General features: G+C 39.8%; 1 pseudogene; it reads left to right on the top strand.

Moving 5' to 3' along the window:
- The first annotated feature begins 12,354 nt into the window (after positions 1-12,354).
- Positions 12,355-13,535, top strand: LOC145716892 (transforming acidic coiled-coil-containing protein 3 pseudogene; annotated as a pseudogene).
- Positions 13,536-14,245: the final 710 nt, after the last annotated feature.

Here is a 14,245-nt window from a genome sequence, read left to right as displayed (position 1 = left end):
CTGCTATCTTCTTCTTCTTCTTCTTCTTTTTTTTTTTAACATATAATGTATTATTTGTTTCAGGGGTACAGGTCTGTGATTCAACAGTCTTACACAATTCACAGCACTCACCATAGCACATACCCTCCCCAATGTCTATCACCTAGACACTTCATCCCTCCCAGCCCCCTCTCATATCTTTTTTAAATCACATTCAAGACATTGTGAATTTTACCTTATTGGATGCTAGACTTTTGTATTTCTTAAACTGTTTTGGGCTTCATTCTGGGATGCAGTTAATTTACTTGAATAGTTTGCTGTTTTTAAGGCTTGATTTGAAACTTTGTTAGGTGGTTTCAGCAAAGGGCTAATGTGGCCCCTCTGGGAGATAGTCTCTCTGTGGATTTTTCTAGATGTCCCAAGTGGTAGGTCTTTCCACCCTGGCTGGTGGGAATATACACTATCCCTAGCTCTCTGGCAGATTCAGGGTTTGTTCTGCTTGCTTCTTTCTGATGTTCTCTTTCCTAACCTCCATCATTGACTCACTCGCACACGTGGATTAGGACTCAGCTAAAGACCTGAGGGGATCCCTCTACAGGTGTGCAGAGCTTGCTCTTCTCTGTTACTATGCCCTAGGAATACCAGCCACTTTGGCCTCCACCGATTCTGAACTTGGGGCACATCTGGGCTTTGATTGTGTTCTCCCTCCATGCTCTGTCCCTGAAAATTCTCTCCAGGCAACGAGCTACGGCAATCATGGGGCTCATGAATACTCTGTGCTGTGGGTGATAACCCAATATGACACGATTTTATTGTTCAAATGATTCCAGCTTTTACTATTTTGAGTTTTTTCAGGATGGCTCCCAGGTCCTTTTGACAGTCTCCTCATTTAGTAATTTTGAGCACTTCCTTACTTTCTGGCACTACAACATTCTCCAGGCTCATATGGTATATTCTCTGCTCTATCCCCAGAATCCGCCATTTTGCTCTGTTTCCTTTTACTAGTGAATGGTATAAGAAATCAACATCTGAGCACTGGGTGTCCATTAACTTTTTAAAAGCAAATTTAATGAGCTACCGGAGCTTGGATAATACTCACAATAATTTCCTGTTGATCTACATACTTTAACATGCACTGGTGGTATACAGTAGGATATTTTTAATGGCATTATGAAAATATGAAAATTTAAAAATGACAAGATTGTACAATTGAGGATAGGTGCACTTATTTATAATTTAATTCAACAATAGGATAGCTTCCCAACCATTTGGTTACCAGTTTTAATCAGTTGTGTACTGGGACATGAACAAGATTGATTTTTAAATTTAAAATAATAGACTTTTAAAGTAAATAGTAACTGAACATTAACTGATGGTATGTAATTTAAAATAATATAATTTCCACATTTTGTTACATTAAATGAGAGTAATTACAGAATAGTGTTATTAAGTAAAGAATGATTAATTTGAAGCAAAAAAAGAATTCCTATACTCATAAATGATGTGCTTCAAACTTGTTTCACATTTCACTCTTCATATCTTGTTACTGATCTACATCCCTTTTTTTTTTTTTAAAGATTTTATTTATTTATTTATTTATTAGAGAGCAAGCGAGAGAGAAACAGCATGAGAGAGGAGAGGGTCAGAGGGAGAAGCAGGCTCCCCACTGAGCCGGGAGCCCGATGTGGGACTCGATCCCAGGACCCTGGGATCATGACCTGAACCGAAGGCAGTCGCTTAACCAACTGAGCCACCCAGGCGCCCCTGATCTACATCCCTTGATGCTTTTAACAGTCACAAGTTGCTTCATACTATTTAGAATTAATAATGATTGATTCCAGAATCAGGATTAATCCTAACCCCACACTAGTGTACCACTGTGAATGTCACAATTCCACGAGAAGATATAAATAGAGAGCAGATCAGGAAAAGCAAAGCAGACTGCTTGAGCAATTGCTCAGTTGTCCAGAGCCTTTTACAATGGATCTCCAAAAGAGAGCTGTGTTTAAATATGCTTACCCCTCCCAGTTTTTTTTTTTTTTTTTGACTCAACTTTACCAAAGCTCAAATACTGTTTCTAGCCCCACAAAGTTTCTTGATTTCCAGGAAGTATACCTAGCGACTTCAGCCCATCTTCTTTTTCATGCTTAGTAACCATTATAATTAGTATCTTCCCTTTGGACCTTAACTACAGCCTAATGTGTACTTTATAATTTATCTTCTTTTATTACACTAAGTTCTTTGGTTATTTATTATTTGTTTTCCTAACGAGCAAAGTTGCTTGAGGCCTATAATTTATACCTTTCCCCTTTTTATTTAACCCAGCTCTTAACATTCTTAGATTTTGATGGATCATTGGATATTTGTTGAATAGAACTGATATTCAAATATAGGGCTATTTATGACTTAAAAGATACGTGGCTCACACATTTTGGCAAATATACACTTTGAATTCAGTATTTGAGTTAGGAAAGTCTGAAATCATGGTGTCATTGGGGCTATGTTCCATCTGAGGTTCTAGGAAAGAATCTTCCTATGCCTTTCTCCTAATTTCTGATGGTTGCTAGCAATCCTTGGCATTCTTGGCTTGCAGCTACATAACTAAATCTCTGCCTCTATTGTCATATGGCTTTCTTCCCTATGTGTTTCTGTGTCTCTGTGTCCTCTCCTCTTATAAGGACACCAGTCATATTGGATTTAGGACCCATTCTAATCAGTATGACTTCATTGCAACCAATTACATCTGCAAAGATCCTATTGCTATGGAAGATCACATTCTGAGTTTCTGGGTGAACATGAATTTTGAGGGAACATTATTCAACTAAGTAAAGACCCCTCTCCATTGTTCCTTTTTTTTCTTCTCTCATTGTTTCTTAGAACTTTAATCAGTTACAAGATAAGCAGTGGGCTGGTTATGTTCTTACATGCTTTTGATGACCTTTTACAAATCATTCCTTGTTATGTTTTTCTCAGCATTCATGAATTATAAGATCATCTGTAACTCATGAAGATACATTATTTATTTTAAACATGCTCATTAGTCAAGCTTCGTATATTTTCTTGGGCTTTTTGCTTGTCTTCTTTAATTATCCTGCTCTTTTTGAGCTTGTATGAAATTCAAAGGTCAGTCAATGCATTTTTCATAACTTGTAATGAATTTTTTTGGTTTCATTTTTAATAGGCCTTTCAAAAATGGAAAATACCTCTATCAACCGGTTCTTTTCCCATTTTTTTAAAAGATTTTATTTATTTATTTGACAGAGAGCATGAGAAGGGGAGAGGATGAGAGGAGAAGCAGACTCCCTGCTGAGCAGGGAGCCCGATGTGGGGCTCGATCCCAGGACCCCGGGATTATGACCTGACCCAAAGGCTGTCGCTTAACCAACCGAGCCATCCAGGCTCCCCTCTTTTCCCATTTTTAAGACAACTGGAAAATCTACATGGCTGTATTTTTTTGATGTAGGTATTTGTGGCTTCAAACAATGAAGTCTAGTGAGAGAAATGTGAGACAGAGACAATATTATATCGTAAAAATGGCAATGCCACTCCTGCATCAAACAAACAGTGAACTTGACTGGAAATGCTTCTTATTACCCAACTCTATGTTGAGCCTACAAAATTGCTGTAGGCTTAACACAGACTTTCAGATCTCTTCAGGTAAATCAAATGAGCTGTTTGGGGAAATTAAACCAAAGACATAACATGGCCAGTGTGGACAGGGCACTGGGAGGGAGTAAGAACAGACTTAGTTAGGAGGCTGTTGGCATCATGCCATACTGCAGAGTGACATTAAGCACCAGAGGACCAGCTGTGCCTGGACACAGGAAGCGAGTCTCCCAATCCCATCCACAAGGAAAAGGATGTCCAAAGACTAGTCATCTCTGACCAATCACTTCACCTCCTTCTCCTCCCTTGGGGAGGAACAAGCCAGGGGATGTTGAAAAATGGAAAAGCAGAACCTCCAATATTCCTGACTGGGGAAAAATGAAGAAACACTTCCTGCATCCCATTTATCTGTAAGGCCTGTCATTTCTATCTTGAAAACATACCTCAAATCTATCCCCCTCTTTCCACCTCTGCCACTTCCACCTTGGGCCACAACACTTTCCTTTCACATTGGGATTATTGCAATTAAGGCCTCCGCTGCTTGAAATCCAGAGAGGATGTATGGGGCCCATGGAGTCTCCAAGTCTATTAGAAGCCTTCATTGCAGGGTGTTTTCCTAGGAATTAGTCAATGATGCTGTCTTGTTTCCATCTCCCAGCCTGCCCTATTGTGTGTGCTTCAACAGGTAGGTCCCAGGAAGGAAGAGAGTTGGCTCATACCTTGAACCTCAATCAAGCAGACATTTGCATCTGATCAGCATGACTAAACATTGCTCCCTCTTCCTCCCTCATATGCAAAACTTAGCATTAAGTCAGAGCCCACATGTCATGTCCCAGACTAGCAAACCTACTCCATCATTACAATGTTTTTCTGCATCCATAATGTATGTATCAATTTGATAACATATGTATAGTTATCTATTGCTGCACCCTGTGGCTTAAAACAAAAAGAAATGTATGATTGCAGTTTCTGTGGGTCAGGAATGCAGAAACAGCTCAGTTCGCTGCTCCTGGCTCAGGGTGTTTCATGAGGTCGCAGTCAAGATGTTGGCTGGGGCTGTTGTTATCCAAGGGCTTGACTGGGCTTACAATCTGCTGCCAAGATGGCTCCCCCATGGCAAGTTAATGTTGATCGTCCAAGGTCTCATTGCTTACCACATGGACCTCTCCCTCTATGGCATCTGACTTTGCCTGGAGCTAAGGATCCAACAGGTACCAACGTGAAAGCCAGAGTACCTTTCAAACTTAATCTTAGAATCCATGCACCATCACTCAGACACATTCTACTCATTAGAAGCAAATCATTAATTCTGGCTTACAAATCAGGGAAGGACAACTAAACTTCACCTTTTGAAGAGAGGAGAGTCCAAGAATGTGCGGGCATTTTTTAAAAAATTTTTTATTGTTATGTTAATCACCATACATTACATCATTAGTTTTTGATGTAGTGTTCCATGATTCATTGTTTGTGCATAACACTCAGTGCTCCATGCAGAACGTGCCCTCTTTAATACCCATCACCAGGCTAACCCATCCTCCCACACCCCTCCCCTCTAGAACCCTCAGTTTTTTTTCAGAGTCCATCCCATCGTCTCTCATGGTTCGTCTCCCCCTCCGACTTCCCTGTGGGGGCATATTTTTAAATCCACCCCCCCAATGTATCTTTTCTTTCTGAATTCTGCTCCCTCCTCACCAATGCAACCCCTTTGCCACCTCACCTCCTCAATCACCCACCCCAAACACACACACATTTTCTGATCTATTTCTGTATCAGTTAGAATTGGTTTGGGCTGTAGTAACAGGAAAGTACAAAATAGCAGTGGCTTAAGCAAGAGTAGATGTTTATTTCTATCATGCTGTAAAAAAGTTTGGAAGCAGGAAGTCAGTCCGAGGCTGGTAAGGTGGTGCCTTCATCCTCACAAACCTGGCCTCTACTATCCCCAGGTGGTGATCCCCATCCTCATTGTCTGAGATATCTGTTAGGTTTCCAGTTATGACAACTGAAGTCCAGGCAGTGGGACAGAGAAAAAGAGAAAGGAAAAGTGTGCTAGCAGCCATTTAAGAATTCTCCTGGAAGCTACAATACGGCCTCCATCTCAATGGTCAGCACTTAGCTACTTGTAAACATAGGATATGAAACATGGGGGCATAAGATTTATAAGGTAATGTGGTGAATGTAGTCTTTATTTGCAGGTGGCCGTATGCTCAGCTAAAAAATCAGTTTTCTTGCTAAGGAAGAAAGAATGCCTCTTGGCCATGGTGAATATTCCTTTGGCTATGCAAACGTCTGTGAGGGCTTTTTTTCCCCATGTGGGGCTGCTTCAGTGTTCTCACTGTGCGGCAGTTGATGTTCCCAGAACCAGTGATTCGAGACAAATCAAGAACATACACACACAGAACAAAGTCACTCCCTCCCCAAGGGAGACGACTTCAAAATCCCTCTGAGTTCCTGCCTTCTGCTCCGAGTCCAGGCTCTTCACATCATAGGCGATCTCTTCCTTTAGGTTATATGTTGCTTCTTCTAGTATGAAAGATGCACATGGATATGGAAACAAGATATCACAATAAAAATTCCCATTTGGGAAAGGGGAGGAGGAGAAACTGGCCTTGGTCACTGGTCATGTCAATTATCAAATACATCTGAACAGAAGGTGAGCACTCTCTCTGGTCCTAAAGGAGTGAATTCTTGGCTTAGCTCATTTGGTAGACCCTGATTAAACTCTCTTGTCCATTGTCCTTTCGGTTCCCTATCTCTGCTTTCTGGGACTTCATCCTCCATAGCTGCACCTGAAGTCAGCCCTGGCAGGGGCCCTTTTTGGTGTTTGCAGTTTTGGAAGCCTTCTTCTTGCTGGTGTGGGTTTTCAGACCCAGGGATTTTCTTGATTTCCTTTTCTCTTCCCTCCTTCCTTCCTTCTTTTCTTTCTTTCTTTCTCTTTCTTTCTTTCTTTCTTTCTTTCTTTCTTTCTTTCTTTCTTTCTTTCTCTCTCTTCTTTTTCTTTCTTTCTTTCTTTTTTTTCTTAGATTTTATTTATTTGTCATAGAGAGAGAGAAAGCGCACAAGCAGGGGAAGCGGCAGGCAGAGGGAGAAGGAGAAGCAGGCTCCCTGCTGAGCAAGGAGCCCGATGTGGGGCTCCATCCCAGGCCCCTGGGATCATGACCTGAGCTGAAGGCAGATGCTTAACCGAATGAACCACCCAGGCATCCCCAGGGTTGAAATTTCTTTTGCAAAACAGTTCCCTTAAAATTTGATAACCTTCTGATCTATTTGCTTTTAGTTACTTCCAAGTGTATTAGTAGCCAGGGATAATGTCTTAGATAACTTTTAAGCCTGAAGACAGGAATTTTATGTACTGGCATCTAGGCTCTGCCTATTCTTCTTTTCCCCTCCCCTCAGCCCCCAGCTCTCCAAAAGATGTCACCAATCCTGAGACATTTTGAAATAATAGAACCTGATCTTTGCCAGTGGTCTAGGTCCTACTGACTGGCAACTGCTTAATGGAAAATATCTGAGAAAGGCTTGGGCTTGGGGCATTTTAACTGGATTAATGGCAAACTATTCCCCTATGCAAAATATACACATATATCGTATTATAAATTTTAGTGAAATAAAGGATGTATAGCATACAACTGACAAATAATGATAAAATACACAATGCTCTTTGTTGCAAATTGCTTATGGCCAGTTGATTCTCACAGAATGCTTTCTTTGATTTTTGCTTTAACTCTCTTTTCTGTAGCCAACCCATGGTTGTAATTGATGACCAAGTATAGTTCCAACATGAGTGCAGGTTGATATGTTCATTGTTAATGAGTAAAAGGAACGTGAAGCAATGTAGAGGTAAGTTGGAACTTCAATTGTCAGTGGAGTGACATCTTGTCAATTGTGGAACTGGGTAAATTTCCACATTTTGGGAGACTATTTATTTATTTATTTATTGGTATTCATGATGTAATGGCTATAGATACAACACACTTTAAGATTTAATCTGCATTATTATTTTCTCTATCACTTTTTTCTTTTTTTTCCTCTATCACTTTCTTAAGCTAGGCAATCAACAAAATAATAACTCAATCACTGATTTGTTGTGTTTGTCAGTTTCCATGATATAAACCACTCTTAACAACAGTTGATTTCAAGTTCCTAGTGGCAACTGAAACATGATATATTTCCAGCAGACACAATAAATGCAAATAACCTTAAGAATATAGACAGTAGTAAAATGTAGTAAAGTAACTAAGAAGTCATGAATTTTTAGTATTTATTATCATTGTTTTAATATAATTTAATTATAATAATTTAATTTTAAATAATGGCTATATTTAACAACTGGTTGCCAGATTCCTTAAAATGTTTAACAACAGACTCTTGTGAACTGGTAAGAGGGGGCTCTAGCACACCCCTGACTCTGCCTCCCACCTTAACCTTAGGCTTGGCCATAAGATTTGCTTTGGCCAATGATAGATACTTTATGTATCTCAATTTTAAGTCATTTGACTAAGTCATAAGGTGTGCACATAGGAGCAAGATGGTGGAGGAGTAGGAGACCTAGATTTCATCTGGTCCCAGGAATTCAGCTGGATAGGGATCAAACCATTCTAAACACCTACGAACTCAACAGGAGATCGAAGATAAGGTGTGCACATAGATCAAATGGAGAAACATGACACTGGTATAATTAGGTGGATTTGCAGGTATTTGACACCATTCCTAAGCATAGTAATCTGGCCTCTGCCTATTCTCCTACAGTGTTCCTAATCACCCCCAGCTTTGTTGAACTACTTACAATTCCCTAAATGTACACATTCTCATACCTCTGGGTTTTGGAAATACTAGTCTTTTGCCTAGACCAATGTTCTTTTCCTCTTTTCCTCATTCTTACTCATCCTTCCCCTATCAGCTTTGGCATCTGTCTTTTGAAGTCATCTCTGGCTCCCTGTCTTAGCTCAGGCTGCTACACCAAATGCCATAGACTGGGGGGTGGCTTAGAGAAGAAACATTTATTTCTCATAGCTTTCGAGGCTGGGAAGCCCAAGATCAAGGTGCCAGCAGATCCGGGTCTGGTGAGGGCCTGCTTCCTGGTTTACAGATGGTTATCCTGTGTTGTATCCTCACAGAGTAGAGAGAGGAAGCGAGATCTTGTGCCTCTTCTTACAAGGGCTCTAATCTCATGTATGAGGGCTCTACCCTCATGGCCTAATTACCTCCTAATACCAGGACATGGAGAGCTAAGAGTTCAGCTTATAAATTTTGGAGGGATACAAACATTTCGTCCATAACGCCCTCCAAGGCTGAGGTCAGGGGCCACGCTTTGTGCTACTATGGGCACACTCTTCCTACCTCCCCACTGCAGTCCTGCATCACAACAGTCTGTTTCTTTGTCTTCCCCGCTGTAAGCTCCTTGAGAGTCAGGACTGTTTTGTTCATAGTTGTGTCTTCAGTACCTGGCACATTATATGATATATAACTTTCTGATGACTAATCCTGTGAGCACGGCATGTTACAGGGATCCTTGCTGCCTCTTTCCAGAACTTACTGATGGTATGGAAAACATAAAACAAATGTATCCATTTTGTATATGATATAAAGTATGGAGGATGATAGAATCAAAATTCAAAGATTCAAAAAGACTTTAACAGGCTATAAGAACAGGGTAGAGCTAACAAGGTAAAATTCTAGGAAGAAATTACAGATATACATCTAGGTTCATATTGTGCAGTGGTTCTCACTCAAAGTGTGGCACAGTTTGATGTCAGGGAAATGTAATTAAAAACAAAATCTCTTGTTAACCTTGAAAAGCTGTCCATAAAGGTAGGAGCGAAATAAAACAGTTTTATTATTGAATAAACATTAAATCAGAATGTGATGTGGATCACAGGAAAACCACTAAAGAGGTAGCAAAGACAGAAAAAAAAATGCCACCCAATTTTCAGGCATACAGATAAAATCATCACATCCACGTTCTCAAGATAAACGGTAACTAATTCTCAAGTAAGAGGACTAATTGCCTTCATACAAAGGAAACATAAATATCTCCTACGTTATGACAGAAGGTAGGTTTGTAATTTGGAGCCAGGTCCCTTCTGAAGTTAGGCTCTGATTCTCCCAGCAAACTGGGAGATAGGGCTGCTGTCTTCCAGATGATTGCATTTCAAAGTGATGGTTCCAGGTCCCATTTCAAAGAGAAATTCCTGGATTGTTAAGTGAGCAAAGGACCTACTTTGCCTTTAAAAAGGTGCCCGCACATTTCGTGAGGCAGAGAAAGAATGTACAATGACAGATTTTCTCAAGTAAATGCTCTTTCTTTTTTCTTTGCACCAGAGAGAATTAAGTATTTTTCTTACATCTAATTTGTTTTATCCTTACACCAACAGCATCAGCATCACCTAAGAACTCTAATTGGAAATGCAAGTTCTCCGATGCCAACCCATGCCTACTCAATCAGAAACTGGAGATCAGACCCAGCAATCTGTGGTTTTTAATCATCTCCTCAGGTGATGCTGATGCTCCCTCACGTGTGAGAATCACCGTGGAGGACTGCTGACAGCAGACCATTTGAAAAGGGTCTCGGGAAGATGAAGGATTTTATTTTACTTGAATTAATAGTTATCTGCAGTTTGCATTACCTGCTCTGCTAGTGAATTACCTTCAATTAATTGGCAGGAAATTAAGATGTCTGAAATAAAGCTATTAAATGAACCTAACTTTAGCTAAGATAGTCAGATCTTAACAACTTGCGTAAGAGAGGGAAATAAAAGCGAAAGCATTACCAAAAATAATTATGCTCATTTGGCTCTAGAGCGCATTCTCTAATTTAATATAAGAGTTGCCTGATTTTCTGGCAACTCACAAAATGCCCAAAATAGTAAAGCTATAGAAGCCAAACTCAAGAGAAACTAAACAATTGTGCTTTTTTTTTTTCACATGGACCCCTTCTTAAGTTCACCTGGCTCTCTATGAGGGGGCGGGGGTGGGGCAAATCTCCCTTTTATCAGTATTCCTCAATTTTGGAAGTAAACTTGGAATCACTTGAGGATAAAAAGCACACTATCAGTGGGGAGGGTCTCCGAAGCAGCAGGTGAGGGAGGAACTGTGGATTGTTGGGGGTGCATCCGCTCACGTAAGCAGTCTGGGCAGTGAGCTCTGCCCACCTTCCTCCACATGGGCCAGAACCTGACATGGACTCAAAGAGGAGGGTTTCACTCTCATGAACACAGATGAGGAAAGCCTGTGGTTGGAAGGTGAAGGTTGGAAGGAAGGTTTACGCTGGAAACTGTTCACTGTAGCTGTCAGTGAATTTGGGCCTGAGGACACATAGTTACATTACTTGTGCATGCTCAGAATTTGCACCCGTTTCTTTATTTGAAAGACCTGCAAATAGACTGTTAACTATAAGAAGGTAAAGACTCTTAGCTTTGTGTTCTGGAGAATTAGCAAGGTCAAGAACAGTGTTTTGCATATTGCTGGTGCTGAATTAATTTTTGTTGAATTAATGAATACAGTTCTAGGAAAAAATCATAATTCTTAAAGGCAAGATAATTTTAATTGTCATTAGATGCCTTTTGGGGGGGTCTTAACACTACTGAGCATATAACACAGTTGAAAGCTAATTAGTTGGTTTATGATAAAGCAATGTGCAGACCTGTTATCTTGTTATAGTCTTAAACTCTACCCCTCTAAATTTAAGTTCATTGGTGTCAAATGTGCATTCTGATATATAAATCTCTAGTATGAAGAGCAGGACGAAAACTTCTATATGTATTAAGTGAAGATTTTTTTTAGCTTTTAGCTTTTTGTAGTTTGCTGCTACTCAGAGAACTTTAGAACATCGCAGTGGATTTTCAAGCCAATAATTACATGATTTATACCAAAACATCTTTTAAATTCTCCAGTTGAATGTTACGGCTCTGTTGATGCTGTGTATTTGTGGTAAGTCATCATATTAAGTATCTTCTAAAGCTAATCTCCTATTATTAACTCTTAAGTGGCAGTGGATATTGGACAATAAGTTCACTCTCTGCGAGGTTTCAGAGAGGGGCCAATGGATGAAATGAAAACAGATTGCCTCTTTGCTTCTCCTGTTGAAGGTAGTCAGGATTGTAAAAATGCTTGTACTTTAGGCAAAGTGCTGTGGTTCTGAATGGTCAAATAGGACAACTTTGGAAGTCTCATGAATTGCTATTTAGGGCAGCACTCACAGTTATTTATGTAAAATATATGAGATGTATAAACTGTGATTTATGGCCATAACTGAAATTTAGTTCTCTCCCTTAAGAGTAAGAAATGATGGGCAGAATATTAACACTTGCGATGCACGTGGTTTAGTGGGATTAGAACAAGTCTGACCCCCTTGCTTACTAATCATGTATCCATAGGCCAATTTCCTGCACTTCTAACTCATGTGTAAAAATCTCCCTTTCAGTGTTGTATATGAAGTTCCTTGTATGTCTAAATTCCTCCTAAGTACTGAATAAGTACATTTTGTCTGGGGGTGGGGAAGGGAAAAAGGGAGCTTCAGAGACCCAGCTGAAGTTCTAGCACAGGGATGGAGGTGAATTGTTTGGAGCAGTTTGAAATGTGTTCATTTAAGGAGTCCATTTTGAGAATGGTCTTTTTTTTTCTCCTTTTTCCTCACGTCATGTGTTTTTATTGGAGATTGTTTACCATGGCTTCTGTTTGGTAGTCACTTTTCTTTTACTTTTTATTTATATTTTTTATTATTTAATTCCAGTATAATTAACATAGTATATATTAGTTTCAGATGTACAGTGATTCAACAATTCTATACATTACTCAGTACTCATCACAGTAAGCATACATTTAATCTCTGAGAACAGTCTTTTATACCTCAAATTTGACCCACTCCTGAAAGACAGCCCTAGTAAATTAATTTCTGTGGCCACTGGGACAGACAACATTTATTATGCCAAGCCTTCCCGAGGAACTCCATCTAAAGTGAGGCTGGTGGCATTTGATTTCTTAGGAGCTCTGGATATGTCTGTGATAGACTCTCTCCCCGTATGTCCTTGGGCCATGGAGCTGCCTGCCTCTGTCTGTTGATCCCATCATAGATGTACTGCAGTTTAGCTAGAAGGACCTGGACATGGCAGTTAAAGCCAGGTAAATGGAAAATCTGGCATTAAAAAGCAATACGAGGAGCTCCACATGAAATGCCTGGAGATGGGGAAAATTCTGGATGGATTTTTAAGGACTGTACCCCAGGTGAGGAAGCTGAAACAGAAGGAACTTGCCAAAGCTGAAATCTAGGTCTGAAAGAAAAAGATCAACTTATTATAGACACGAACTCTATGAACACATCTTTCTCTGACTCTTCAAGAGATTTGAAAAGCAGAAGGTGATTGAAGACTATCCCCAAAATGAAGAAGCATATTGAGGGCTACATATTATGAATTGAAATGGAAGGCCAAAGATACCAAGCATTAAAGGCCCACATAGAAGAGCATCTCAATCTAGCAGATAAGGAAACTGACCAGGTCAGGAGGGCCTCAGTGGCCTATTGGCCTTCTAGGTGAGATTGGCAAGGGGCCAGATGTGAAACCATTCCCTGCAGACCACTCAGCAGAAGTCTAAAGAAAATGATGAACTGATCATCACTGATCATGAACTGATCTGTTACAATCTGATTTCGGGGGTGGAAAAATCTGATGTGGAAGCCACTGATCTGTGGCCCTCTCTCCCCTCTCCTATCTCTCCATGTAACTGTAAGCAAGCCTCATGTACTTCTCTTATTTTTCTTTTAGTGGAGATCTCAATGATCCTCAAAAAAAGGGTGGCTATAGAAAAGTAAGTATGAGATATTTTGACTTCTGAGTTACATTTTTAGCTGTCCTTGACTTATTAAATGTTGATGCTCATTAGGGAGTTTTTGTATCCTGTCCAATATGCGCTTGTGAGGTTTGTTGAAAAAAATTTTTGGTGCCGTATCTTATAATTTTTTTTCTGTGGGAAAACCACTGCTTTAAACTATTGGTCAATATGTCCAAGATTCATTTTTTTGTTGTTGTTAGAACACGTGTGCTGCAGAAGTGTAGTATATAAGAGATGTTGAGGGGCCCAGTTTCCTTACAAACTCCTATAATGCTAACTGGCAATGATAATTGTTATAACCTGTCTTTTAATCACATTTTGCAAAAATATAGAGGTTTGGCCACAAGTTATATGCATCTTTAAAAACACCACCTTCACAAAATCAGTAACAAAACTACAAACTGCTCAAGCTGGGTTCTGTCTCCTTTGTAAGCTGCATGTGTTAAAAATAGTTTTAAATAAACTATGGGGTAAAAAGTTTAAAAGGCCTTAAAACAAGAATCCAATATGCATTCTTTACACACAAAAGCATGTTTTACCAGACATCAGAATATGCACTTAAAATTTTTTCTCAGAACAAAACTGTGCTCCTGAGGTCATGTTTTGTCTTATGCATCTGTTTCTCTAACACCGAGTACTGGGCATATAGTAATGCAAGATATATATTTAAGGTCTTAAAAGTAAATACTTTTTCCATGTAATGGTGCAGTGCCTCTGCCCAAAAGGCAAAATCTTTGAGACCTATGGTTTCAGAACAGAAAATTAAGGATGGAACCAGTACAGAAAGCTGGTTCCTGGGGGAGAAACATCAATTTGGCTGGCCGGCACACTAACT

Source organism: Leptonychotes weddellii, chromosome 13 (assembly GCF_054177405.1).
Source record: "Leptonychotes weddellii isolate Sample4059 chromosome 13, ASM5417740v2, whole genome shotgun sequence".
NCBI classification, from domain to species: Eukaryota; Metazoa; Chordata; class Mammalia; order Carnivora; family Phocidae; genus Leptonychotes; species Leptonychotes weddellii.
This window is presented reverse-complemented; position numbering and strand designations above follow the sequence as displayed.